At 40.5% G+C, this 13,440-nt stretch overlaps 1 protein-coding gene and 1 long non-coding RNA gene across 3 annotated transcripts in view; one reads left to right on the top strand and one right to left on the bottom strand.

Moving 5' to 3' along the window:
* The window catches only part of SPIDR (scaffold protein involved in DNA repair), a gene marked incomplete at its 5' end in the record, with an annotated part of 427,634 nt that overhangs the window by 186,981 nt on the left and 227,213 nt on the right, over positions 1-13,440 (bottom strand). The gene's annotated exons all lie outside the window — the stretch shown is intronic.
* Positions 2,259-8,649, top strand: LOC115278692. Of its 2 annotated transcripts, XR_003903039.1 has the most exons (3): positions 2,259-2,458; positions 6,128-6,729; positions 7,368-8,649. It is a non-coding gene; the product is annotated as an uncharacterized LOC115278692 (long non-coding RNA). The 2 variants fall into 2 exon arrangements; XR_003903038.1 differs by having other exon boundaries at positions 6,128-8,649.

Raw genomic sequence — 13,440 nt, 5'->3', positions numbered from 1 at the left:
CAATAGTCTCTCAAGTTTTGCATCCCTCTCTCTCTCCAACTCTCTCTCCCTCCTCCGCTCCCCCTGGTTCTCCATTAGGTCTCTCCTGTTTTCCTGCTAGACCTATGAGTGCAAACATATGGTTTCTGTCCTTCTCTGCCTGGCTTACTTCACTCAGCATGACACCCTCAAGGTCCGTCCACTTTCCTACAAAGGGCCATATGTCATTCCCTCTCATTGCCATGTAGTACTCCATCGTGTATATATACCACATCTTCTTGATCCACTCATCAGGTGTAGGACATTTAGGCTCCTTCCATGTTTTGGCTTTCAATCATCAACTCTGACAGCTTTGGAATCATATCACAAGACACTGATCCCGTAGAATTTAGCACAGATTTGAGTGTCCTCTTGTGTGCCTCCCTGTACTCTCAGATTTCTATTACAGCAACTGTAAATAAATATTACACATATTTATGGGCATATATCCCCGCAAACAGAGAAGGAGCACATCTTCATTACATCCTCGGCACCCACTCTGGCCTGATACAGAGCAAGTTACTCAGTAAGTATTTTTAGAACTGATGGCTGAACACATCTGGGGTATATTAATAACTCTATGAGACCAGAGATCCCTAGAAGATGAGTATTTGTTACAGAAAGCCCCTCTCCCCCAAATCTAGCAGTCATTTCCATACTAAATGAATGAAACAGAAATTTTAATCAGTAATTTTGGATTTAGAGAATTTAGCAAATGTATATCCAGGACAGAGCCAGGCACATTAAAGGCAACAAATCCTAGTTTTTCTCTAAAACCTTGCCAAATACTATTTTTAGTTTTTGGTGTATTTTTACTATTAGATTTAGGGTTTTCTAATCAAAGACTTCTATAAAAGTGTATGGACTCTGACCCACCCACTGGCTGCGAGCACCACTGGGCCTCACGGGTTACAGACCCCCGTCAGTCAGCCCCCCAGACTGTGGTGCCGCAGGGCCGCGCGGGGCGCGAGGCAGAAGAGAACACCAGTAAGCGACTACAGCAAAACAACCTGTTCTCCGGATTCTAAACACATACTGTAGAGAAACACACATTTACACACATACCTAACCCTAGAACTTCCAGTCATTTTGAAGCTGTTAGGATCTTATCCGAACAGTCTCTCCTCCATCCCCACTCCAACATCTAAAAATAAAATCGTACATAACAGCGGCCTATTTTGCTTGCTTTAGCCAGGAGCTCAGAAACCCCCTCAAGCCCTGCTGTCGCTGGATCAGTCCATTGTATACTCTGAGTCAGCGCTTCTCCACATTTCTGGAAATTCCTCACCGGCAACACAAACCCACAACAGGAAGCCAACTTTCCATTTCAATGTATAACAGGAAGTATTCAAACACATTTCACCTCAACGGGAGAGATGTTGTTAACATAACTGCTGTTACATCAAAATAATTAAAAATCTACAAAAAGGCATCTATTTAAAAAATAGTTTAATCTGAAAATACAAAGACAAAAATTTTGATTTGCTAAACCAGTAAAATAAATTTGAACAAAGGTACTTCAGTGGCTAGAAGACAGGAAAATACAAATTAAGTTTAAATTTTAACTCAATTACTTTCCAATTTTCTGTTGTACGACTCTGGCAAAACCTATGTTTATTATATTAAGAGTTTGTTAAGTTTTGTTTTGAAAAGCTAGCTTGGCCAGTAATGTGATACATAGAAATAACAATAGAAATGTAAATATTTCGAGAAAAAAAAACCTCTGCAGCAAATATTTTAACATATACACCTCTCCCCTCAAATAATGGCTTGAAATTATTCAATTAGCAGAAAATACCTGAACAGATTCCAGAGATTTTATGACTCAGAAGTGACTTTTTAGAAGATTAACAGACTCTAAGATAGCCTGTGTACGTGACGTTCACGCACCACGGTGTCTTTTCCTCACTTTGCACTCGGAAAACTGCTTTCATAGTTAAAATGTCAGCTACAAGAAGTTGTTTTCAAAATTTAAGTTCAGTAAGAAGCCAAATAGCTCAGCTATTACAGTGATTAACAAATGCATTTAACATTCGTGCAGCATCAGAATGCAAGACATCTGGTTCTAATTTCAATTTTGGCTCAGAATAAAAGCGCCTCCCCCACAATAGTTTGATTATAAACTGTTCTTTTCCTCCTCTCTTTTTTTCCTCTTTGGAAGCTGTTGTCCTTCATTCTTGCTGGAAGCCACCTGACCACTGCCAGGAAGAGGAATGCAAAACATTCCCAGGAGCGGCTGTGACGTCAGCACCACATTCCACCTCTCCGCGGTTAGGGCTGACGGGAAACTCCAGCCTCCAGCAAAATCCCTCAAATGAGATAACAGCTGAGGCCTGCACTAAATCAGACTAAAAACTCCCTGATGTTCTGCTTTAAAGAGAACGAGACCGGGAGAGACAAGAGATGGAGGAAGGGAGGAAGACAGAACAGAGCTGGCTTTGTAAGGCATGTTTACTGCTAATCTTCAAAACTGTTTGTTTGTTCCTGGGGGGATAAAACAAGGAAAAAGCGAGTTGACATCGCTGTCAGCAGACGGATCGCATTAGGCGTTAGCGTGTAGACAGGGCAAGATGAACAATACAATAGTCTGGGCTTCAATCTGTAGGCGTTTCTCACTCCCAACAACTGGTTTCCAGAGCCCCTTACAGAAGAGACAAAGGTCCTGCTGAAGAATGCTTTAGACATGTTAAGAACGTAGTTGATGCATTTGCTTTGAAGATAAATATTTTAAGACAGAAACTGAAAGGTTTTAAATATCCTAAAGAAAATACAAATATAATCCTCTTACATACAATTTTCACAACTTCCTAAATTCTGCCAACAAGTGTATTTTAACATATTTACAAATACATTACACATGATGTTTTGTACTCTGCTTTTTACATATGCTAAATCATGTGTTTTCCCCTGAATAGTATGATCTTCTATACTTTATGAAACTCTAAAACTATAAAGTGCTTCTTGGGGAGGCAAGAGGGCATTTATTACAAAAAATGCTTTATGCACACAACTTTTGAGGTTGCTGCTAAATGATATCCTTAGAATAAGTTTGTAGGTATGGATAACTAAATTATGAAACTTCCTATGGCATTAGCTGCCCTGATTTCCAAAAGAACTATACTCCATTAAAGGACAACGCTCAGCTTCCTGAGTCCATTGTACTTGTTACTTTGTCAGCAGTTATAGTATACGCACAAATAGTTGCACATATAGTGGGTAAATAATAATTTGCCAAAGATACTTTAATTTATATTTTTCTGATTAATAATGAGACTGAAGAGTCCTCCAGGAGCTGAGTTTTGGGTAGTTTTTGTGATTTGAATTTTTAGAAAAAATGGCACAATTGAAGGTATTATAAAAAAATATTAAATTCATCTAATCCATCAAATGCTAAATAAAGATACACTGAATTTGGGATCTGAATGACCCATCTATATAAAGGCACAACAATAATTCAAGTATAGATATTCTTATTATGTTTTTTATGGAAAAGATAATGGAGTAGAGTCACATGCTATGGGTTGGTTGAAAATAAATGCTGTTAGGTTTAAGTTGGTGTGGCAAACATGTGAGTCCTGACCTGGTAGACATAATATTGTATACCTTAGACAGTAAAGGAAAAGTCCAGAAAACAGCAAAGAATTTCTAGGACAGGTCTAAATCCCTATCCAAATGAAAACTGATATTCAAAGAATTTGGTATTATTCTTATGGTCAGAAAAGGGGAAATCTTTCTAGAGACTGCATGAAAATGTTTATAAACACTGTAAGTATTTACTGCAACCCAGAACCTTATTGGTGATGCTGAGAATGACAGAAGCCACATACGTGTGGGACTGGAGGGTGTACAGGAAATCTCGGTATCTTCAGATCAGTTTTGTTGTGCAACCTAGACCTGCTCTAAAAAACAAAGTCTGTTTTTTAAAAATGGAGTTCGCTAAAAGGGCAGAATTTAGAATACACCTTTAAAAATTAAATTTAAATTATTTTTAATGTTTACTTATTGTGAGAGAGAGAGAGAGAGAGAGCACGTGTGCACAGGCAATGTGGGGAGGGGGGGGCAGAGACGGGGGAGAGAGAATCCCAAGAAGGCTCTGCACTGTCAGTGCAGCGCCTATGCCGGGCTTGAACCCATTAACCTCGAGATCATGACTGAGTTGAAATCAAGAGCTGGACGCTTAACCAGCTGAGCCATCAGGAGCCCCAAATTAAAATTCTTAATAAAGAAAATCTTAGGGGAGCCTGGGTGGCTCAGTTCATTAAGCAATCAGCTCTGGATCTCAGCTCAGGTCATGAGCTTGGCTCCTCATGATCTCAAGGTTCGGGAGTTTGAGCTGGCAGCTTTGAGCCTGGTTGGGACTCTGTCTCTCCCTTTTTCTGCCCATCCTATGCCTATGCACACACCTTCTCTCTCAAAGTAAGTAAGTGAGCTGGGGCACCTGGGTGGCTCAGTCAGTTAAGCATCTGCCCTCAGTTCAGGTCATGAACTCGTGGTTTGTGGGCTCGAAACCCCCAACCCATCCCTTTGGGCTCTGTGTTGACAGCTCAGATCCCAGAGCCTGCTTCAGATTCTGTGTCTCCTCAGTCTCTCTCTGCTCCTCCCCCGCTCATGTTCTGTCTCTCTCTCTCTAGAAAATGAAAAAAACGTTGAAAAAAATTTTTTAAATAAATAAGTTAACTTATAAAAATCTTTAAAGAAACGAAAACAGTAAAGAAGTATTTAATAATTTATCATTCCTTTCTTTTTATCATAAGGCCTTTTGGGGAGTTTTTCACCAAAAAACAGAACAGCACAGGTGTAGCAAAAATGTTATATCAAAAGTCAGGGTCATTTGAGTTCATTTTAAAAAATCATAAAAAAATAATACATATAGAAATAACTGGCGAAAACAGCAAATACTATCTAAAAATGAACCACAACGCCCAAGTATTTGGCACAAGAGATGGTCCTAACATATGTGCCCAGAACCTCATTCTCCTGAATCACCTGGTGCTACAGCACCCGGCCATGGAGTATTCAGGGAGGGCCTGGTGAGGACCATATTTCCAGTGCGAGGAAACAGCCGGGTGGTGAGAGAAAACTACAGCTAGCCTAAGAGAATTTGGAAACAAGTCTCAAAGTTGAAGATGCTGATATGTCACAGTTACCTAAGAGCTGACTGCAAGACATGTATGTGTGTCACACACGACAATTTTTCATTTTTTATTTGGTTCCAAAATGAAGTTATTTTTTTAAGTCCTTCCCCACCCCGAGGGGCAGAGAGAGAGCAGGGACAGAGGCCTGTGAGCCTGATGGGGGGTTCGAACTCACGAATCGCAAGATCATGACCTGAGCCAAAACCAGACACAAGCAACTGAGCCACCCAGACGCACCCCCTCTACCTGAAATTTTAAAACATGGTTCTATTATTTACTCCTCTCTCTATGCTTTTTGAAGGGAATATTACATTCTTTTAAAGGGATGTTCTATTTGATAACAAAGGAAGCTTTATATTAACCTAAAAAAACCAGATTTTTGTTTTTAATTCCAGATAATAAATATCTAGCTACTAAGGGACCAAAATCTTAATCATAATAATGATACAAAGAAGACCAAAATCTTAGAACTCTACCAACTCCTGGATGAGAAGTGTTTTCAAGTAGCTGTCAGCAGACGGACCGTGTTAAACCCAATGGCACACGGGAGAAAGTGCTACTTCCTCACCGTCTGAGAACAGTGACGGCCCCTGCGTGCTTGTGATGACTGGGCAGGTTGCTGGCTTGTCAGGGCCCAGGTCTGTCCGCAGGACCAGTACAAGTTTTCAGCTTTTATTTTGTAGTACTGCTGAAAACTATCTAGGCCTGAGAAAGTTGGGAAGAGACAGGCAAGTCCTAAAAATTAACATTTAACATGTCCTTATTTGATTCTGAAGTGTTAAAAATAAAGTATAACTCTTTAAGAACAATCTATTTTTAGTCCTGAAGCATTAATTTTCTTTCTCAAATGTTTTCCAGGAAATACATTTTTAAGATATATTTAAGTTATATCTCAAAATAGCTAATTGTGGTATTTGTGCCATTTACTGTTTTTTGCTTTTGTTATGTTTTTGTTGTTTTTTTATTGGTTGTAGGTTTAAAAGTAACAAACAACTTCCAACCTATATGGCGTAAGTGAGTCTTTCTATGGTATTCCAAACTACAGCAACTTCTACACTTGAAGACCTGTGCTGTGCACGGCAACATGCCATAGCCAGATTTCCTGCTCTGAAGGAGTTAGCACCCTGCCAAATAGCAAGATAAGAGAAACCTACGTAACAGCTCTTATATTAGCTCTTATATGTCAGATGCTAAATGAGAGACACTAATTTTGAAAAAAGAAATAAGCAAACAAATAAAAAACAAATTAAAAAAAGGCTCAAACACTGGGGAGAGCTCACCAGCTGGAAAGAATCAAGACAGACTTCATGAGGAAGTAGAATCTGAGATGTTTTAAATGAAGAGTTAAGACATTCCAGGACGAGTAAGGGTGGAAATGCCAGGAATATTGAGTTGGTTCATGAACTGGGCCACAGAATAAGTAACAGCAACAGAAGCACACATTGGAAAAGTCTTACGAGGGAACCATACCGTGCGCGCCGAGAACCGCAGGCGGCTGCCACACACTATGAGGAACCACCTGAGGTGGCGAGGGTGTGTTTCCAAACCTTGGATCAGGGCTACGACTACATCACTGGTAGGATACAAAATGGTTTGAAGAAAACAGGCTGCAGAAGTAGGCAGGGAGCCAGCTGGAAGTTGCCACAGTGGTTCAAGCAAGGAGTAAGAAGGTAGCACTGAAAATGAAATAGAAAGAGAACCACAGAGCTGTTCTGGAGGGACAGACTCGGAAAGCCCAGGCACTTATCTGTTCCTTACTGTCTGGTATGCCATGTTAGGCAGATCCCCCCAGTCACCAGGAACAAGGAATAAATTCATTAGGGCCAAAATGTACCACGGCTGACCTATTTCTCAGAGATGAGACAGCTGGGAGATTTTTAAAACTAACCCTTATGTAAAGGTTTTCCTTGGTTTGTTTATTTTGCAAGATACTTGTTTTTATAGCTTGGTAATAATAAAATTAGGTGCGTGGGCAGCATGGGTCACTCTTACCACATCGTGTCCTGTTTCCTTACATGTGGCATGGGGAAGGACCTCTGATGTACAGAGGTTTGGTTATCCAGACTTCGGGTATCAAGTTAGGCAGCAAGTGCTCCCGGAGACCTATTCTTGGAACTTTCCAGGGCAGGAGTCATGCCGCTTAAAGGTGGAGACCTTACTACCTCTTACACTTCCTGGCTTTCTGTGGTCTGGTTTCTTTCCATCATTTTGCAGATGGTTGTGTGCCAAGAGACCTTGATACGGAATTACTTTAAAAAACAAAAGGCTCAATAATGGGCTACCTGAACTCTCGGCATGCCCACATCTCATACACTTCTGGGAGCCCTAAGGTAAGAGCAGAGAAGGGCCACTCTGAGTAGGTGCCCCGGAGCCTCCATGTCTGGTTGTTGAAGAGATTATCTTGGGTGCATCATATTGCCTTTGATCCTCTGACAAAGATTAGTTGATTATACTTATGTGTGTCTATTTCTGGGCTCCCTATTCCATTCCACTGGGTCTATTTTTGTCTGTTCCTTCACCATTTCAACGCTGGCTTGGTTACTACAGTTTCACAGTAAGTCTTCAAGTTGGATAACATTAGCCCTCCAATTTTGCTCTCCTTCGATACTGTGTTGGGTACGTCAGGTCTTTGGTCTCTCCGTATAAACATTAGAATCAGTTTGTTGAATGATCATTTTAAGTACTTCTGAATGTATTTCTAGGACCAAGGTCATTCCTTTGAAAAAAGGAGGGTACAATGAACATACTCTGGACATTTGACATTGTTATTATAATCTAATAAGCAGTCCATATTCAGATTTCACCACTGTCCCAATACTGTCTGTTAGAGCAATTCTTTTCTACCCCATGATCACAATTGTGGCTAGTAGCAGGACTTTGATACTGAGTTTTGACTCTATCTTTCGTGTGTTCAGATTATAAGACTTTATCCCCGCCCACACTCATCTCGGACCATCGAGCCTTAGGTGATTCGACATCAGGAGGCACAACATCAAGAGACACTGGTTCGGAGGACAGAGAGCCGGCATCACTGCTCCCCTTCCACCCAGTCCTGCCCTGGGGGAGGGGCAGTGCTGGTGCGGACCAGCCCTGACAGGAGCACTACACACAGGATTTCGGGGCTCCTCCACAGCCAGGGGTGGCCAGCCTCGTCGCCGGTAAGCAGAGCCGCTGCACTGAGCCTTGCCAACAAATTCACAGTAGCTCCAAAGAGCAGTAAAAGCAAAAGACCTCCCCAGGTTGAGTGCTGTTGAGGGATGGACTGGTCCTTACAGTTACTACACTAGGCCCCCCATTATCCACGGGGGGTCATGACCATGTTCCAAGGCCCTAGAGGATGCCTGAAACCACGGACAGTACCAACTCTCTATACGCTCTGTTTTCCCCCATACATATGTACCTATGATGAAGTTTGAAATTAGGCATAGTAAGAAATTAATAACAGTAATAAAACAGAACAATTACAATACACTGTAATAAAAGTCTGTGAATGTAATCTCTTTCTCTCAAAGTATCCTATGCTGTATTCATCCTTTTTCCCGTGATGATGCGAGATCATAAAATGCCTCTGTGATGAGCTAAAGTGAGGTGAACAAAGTAGGCTTCAGGAGGTAGTGTTAGGCTACTATTTCCTTCTGACAGTAAGTTAGAAAGTGGATCATCTACTTCCGGATGGCGGTTGACTGTGAATAACTGAAACCGCAGACAGTAAAACCACCAGGGTAAAGCCAGACTACTCTCATTATCATTGCTACTATTGTAGTTCCATTCAGTTCCTGACTTTGATGAAGATAATAGCAGATTCCCCAAGGCAAGCCCCAGTTATAGAAATTCATTCTTGAAAACCAGTTCAATCAAATTATTCTAGAAATGACAATCGCTGAAATAGTTTGCTAATTTCACAAAGGAGTACCAGTATTTTTAGTGGGAGCCTCTAGATCGTGATTTACCAGATTCAAATTTGGGTATCAAAATTTGAGAGCTTTTTCAAGATAAAACTCCAACTCTATCCTATCTCTATCCCAACACTCTCCTAACCATGCTTCTAAGAATGCAAATGAGTCACCTGATTGATCAGAAGGTGACCAAGAGTTTTAGATCCTAATTCCATAATTATAATATCCCTCAGCCTTACAGCAGCAGTTATTGATTTAATCTTGGATCACAGACCATTATGAAAATTGGTATCGAGGAATCCAGGAACCCACTCCCTAGAAAAGTAACATACATGTGATTTTCACAAATTGTCTCTTTCAGAGACAAAACAGTAGCACTGTTCATCAGTTTTCTCGTCTTGTCTTTGTACTTCAGCCTCTCACTCATGTCCTTTGGACATAATCTATGTGACCACCTATCCTAAATGGTCTGTTCATTCCTCTAGGCTGATTGCTTTGGAGATGGCAGTTACCCTCAAGGATCACCACTAGGTACTGGTGATACTTAGTACCACACAGAATATTGTTCAGGGCTTACTAGAATCAAGAAGAGCAATTAGCCTGCCTGGCTAGGGAACAGTCTGGCTTCATAGCTTATCTGTTATGCTGACATTTTCTGTGAACTCTGTTGAATGGCAGGAAGTAAAGAGGATAAAGTAAATATAAGTAGATGATATAAACTCTAAGAATTTTTTAAAAAAGATTTTATTTTTAAGTATACTCTCTACTCAACTTGAGGCTCAGACTTAAAACCCCAAGATCTCTACTGAGCCAGCCAGGTGCCCCAAACTATAAGGACTTTTAATAGATTTTTTTTAAAGAAAAGCCAAAAAAAAAAACCAAACAAACAACACACCCCAAGAAACAGGAGCCAACATTAAACGAAATGACTGAAAAAAGATGTATAGATATAATAAAATCTGTTAAAAAATAAGACAAGCCTGGGGCGCCTGGGTGGCTCGGTCAGTTGAGTGTCTGATTCTTGATCTCAGCTCTGCTCATGATCCCAGGGAGATTCTCTCTTTCTCTCTGCCCCTCTCCTTGGCTCACACTCTCTCTAAAAAAAAGTAAAAAAAAAAAAAAAAAGAAAAGAAATAAAAAAAGACAAGCCCAAGAATGTAGTAAAAAGCACACACAATTGCAATGGTGATTTTAAGAAAATCAAGTAGTGCGGCCTCTTGAACAGGAGCGGGTAAGATCCTGAAGGCTGAGGCAGCTACAGAGCAGCAAAGCTGGACTCGCCACCCCGGTCCCGGCCAGGGCCCCACTGCGAAGGGGCCTGAGATCTGTGTCCGTGGTGAAACCGCTCTAGGATAAGCAGCTTTCACACCCACACCCACATCACCGTAAGTCAGGTATGACATTTGTTTTTAAATACATTTAGTTGCTTTCCCTTTTCGTGCTTTCAACATTCACCCCAATTTACAATCTACTTTCTAAAACAAAAAATTATTATCCAACAAACCATCAACCACAGCTAGAGAGGACATGCTGAGGTTTGTGGGACTGAGGAAGAAGAGGAGCAAAACGCTGCTTAAACGACGGCTTCCCACGAAGACTCAGCTAGTGAAAGAGGCAACAAGCCCAGAATGGGAGGGACAGAAGCATCCGGGGGCTGAGCCTTCCTTCACCGTGAACCTGTCTTCACTGGTAGGAGGCGCGTCCCTACAGCCAACATCTGGGATCGGTGCTCCAGCAGAGCCCGACATAAAACACTCTTAACAACATCTCTGACTTCGAATTGCCCGTTCCGTGATTCTTTCCCTCACTAAGCAGTAGGGTATGCACCCATGGCCCCGTACAGGACAGGTACGCCATGAATGCTTGCTGGTCCTGTACCTGAGAAGGAAAAGCAAGGGCAAATGCAGGAGATGAGGAATAATGAGAAATTTAGGGACTTAGAGGAGCTTGAGGGAAATAAGACTCTCACAGGCTAAAATGAAAGATGGCAGCAATGTCAATTAAAGGGTGATCTGGGCCTTAGAAACAAAGAAATGTAGAAAGGAACATTTCAAAGGGTGAAGGCGAACATGGGATGCACCTGCAAATCTTACCTGCGTCAGTAACGTGCACAGGCGTCAGCAACAGGAGAAGAGAAACACATACTTTAGATACAATTATCTTTGTGCCACATTCACCTTGTACGTTACACAAACTACAAACTGAGTACTCACATTGAAGGTGACAGACATTGGACGTAAAGAGTCACCCGAAACTATTTATCTATTCTGAGGGGGGTGATATATGAACGACGTTGGTTTGGCCTCCATGAAAAGCGACACTGTCATCCACTGGTAGTTACCGTGCAAGGCTGGCAGGTCACCGCCGTGCCTAAAACGTGCTTGATACATTAGGAATGAAGAGTAGTTTGATGGAGTCCTACTTGGGGATTTTTGCTTTTGCTGTTTGTGTTTCTGGTGTTACATAAAAACATCATTGCTGAGACCAATGCTGTGAAGATTTTTCCCTATGTTTTCTCCTAGGAGCTTTATGCTATCCAGTCTTTGATACATTTGGAGTTAATTTTTGTGAGTAGTCTGTCACAGGGGTCCAATTTCACTTTTCTGTGTGTGTTATTAACGCATTAGTAGTTTTTCTAAAATATTTGTTGAAGAGACTATACAAACTTAAAGTTTCTGCACATCAACAAAATAAAAGGCAACACCTATAAAATGGGAGAAAATTTTAGCAAACCATATACTGAATAAGATGTTAATATCCAAAATACATAAACCCATACAATTCAACAACAAGAAACACCTGATTAAAAATGGACAGAGGAGGGGCGCCTGGGTGGCTCAGTCGGTTAAGCATACGGCTCTCAATTTTGCATCAGGTTATGATCTCAAGGTTGTGAGATAAAGCCCTGTGTTAGGCTCCGCACTGCGCACTGCAGTGTGGAGCCTGCTTAAAATTCTCTCTCTCCTTCACCCTCAGCCCCTCCCTTGCTGGTGTGTACTCTCTCCCCAACTCTCTCAGAAAAATTAATACAGAAATAATAAAATAAAATACAAAATAAAATAAAATATAATATAAAATAAAATAAAATAAAATAAAACAGAGGAACTAAGTAGAAATTTTTCCAAAGAAAACATCCAAATAGCCAATGGGTACATAAAAAGATGCTCAACATCACTAATCATCAGGGAAATGCAACTAAAATACTAAAATAAAACATCACCTCATATTTGTTAGAATGACTATCATTAAGAAGACAAAAGATAACAATTAATGGATTTAGAGAAAAGGGACCTTTGCACGCTGCTGGTAAAAATGTAAACTGGAATACAATGTGGAGGTTCCTCAAAAAATTAAAAATATATCCACTTTATGAACCAGCAATTCTACTTCTGGGTATATACTCAAATGAAATGAAAACAGGATATTGAAGACATAAATGCACTCCCATGCTTATTTAGATACAAAAGCTAATGTATGAAAACAATATACATATATCTGGATACGTCTATATATATCTACTTCCCCCTAAATCTCTCTCTATGTATGTGTATATATGTACATACTCTCTCTAAATATATGTGTGTGTGTGTGTATATATATATATATATATATCTCTCACACAGAGGAATATTATTCAGTCATGAGAAAGGTAATCCTGCCATTTGTGACAACCACGGACAGACACTAAGGACATTATGCTAAGGGAGCTATGTCAGAGAAAGACAAATACTGTATGATAACACATGGAATCTAAAAAAACGCAAACTCTGTAAAAGCAGAGAGTAAAATAGTGGTTCCCAGGGGCCTGGGGGTGGAGGAATAGGAGAGATATGGTTTAAGGGTGCAAACTTGCAACGAGTAGTAAATATGTCCTAGGATTGACTGCAGACTATAGTGAATATAGACAACAAGACTGTATTATGATCATCAAAGCTCCTAGGAGACGAATCTTCATTACCGCAAGAACAGAAAAGAAAGGATGATTATGTGAGGTGATACAGGTGCTAACTATTGAAGCAACAATCAAAATACAATATATAAAAGTATCAACTCAACATGCTGTACATCTTAAATTTATAAATATATTTCAATTAAAAAAAGAATGAAAAACAAGGACTAAGAACTCAACTATTTCCAGAGACTTCCTCTTAACCAACTTCAAATGGTCCATTTATACATTTTTAAAAACTCAATTATGTACAGTTAGCCTCGTGGATCATATATTCAGCCCAGACATTCACATATGCTGGTCTCCCAAAACTGCTTTCCTACTGCTTCTCACCTTCAGGTGAGAAGGACCTGTTAGAGGCCATTCAATACAGACAGGGCACAAACTATAAAACAGGAACTACGCTAAAGGTCAGAAACCCAGTGATAAACACGACGACACC

Source organism: Suricata suricatta, chromosome 15 (genome assembly GCF_006229205.1).
Source record: "Suricata suricatta isolate VVHF042 chromosome 15, meerkat_22Aug2017_6uvM2_HiC, whole genome shotgun sequence".
NCBI lineage: Eukaryota > Metazoa > Chordata > Mammalia > Carnivora > Herpestidae > Suricata > Suricata suricatta.
The sequence above is the reverse complement of the archived record's forward strand: the minus strand, read 5'-3'. Positions and strand labels throughout refer to the sequence as shown.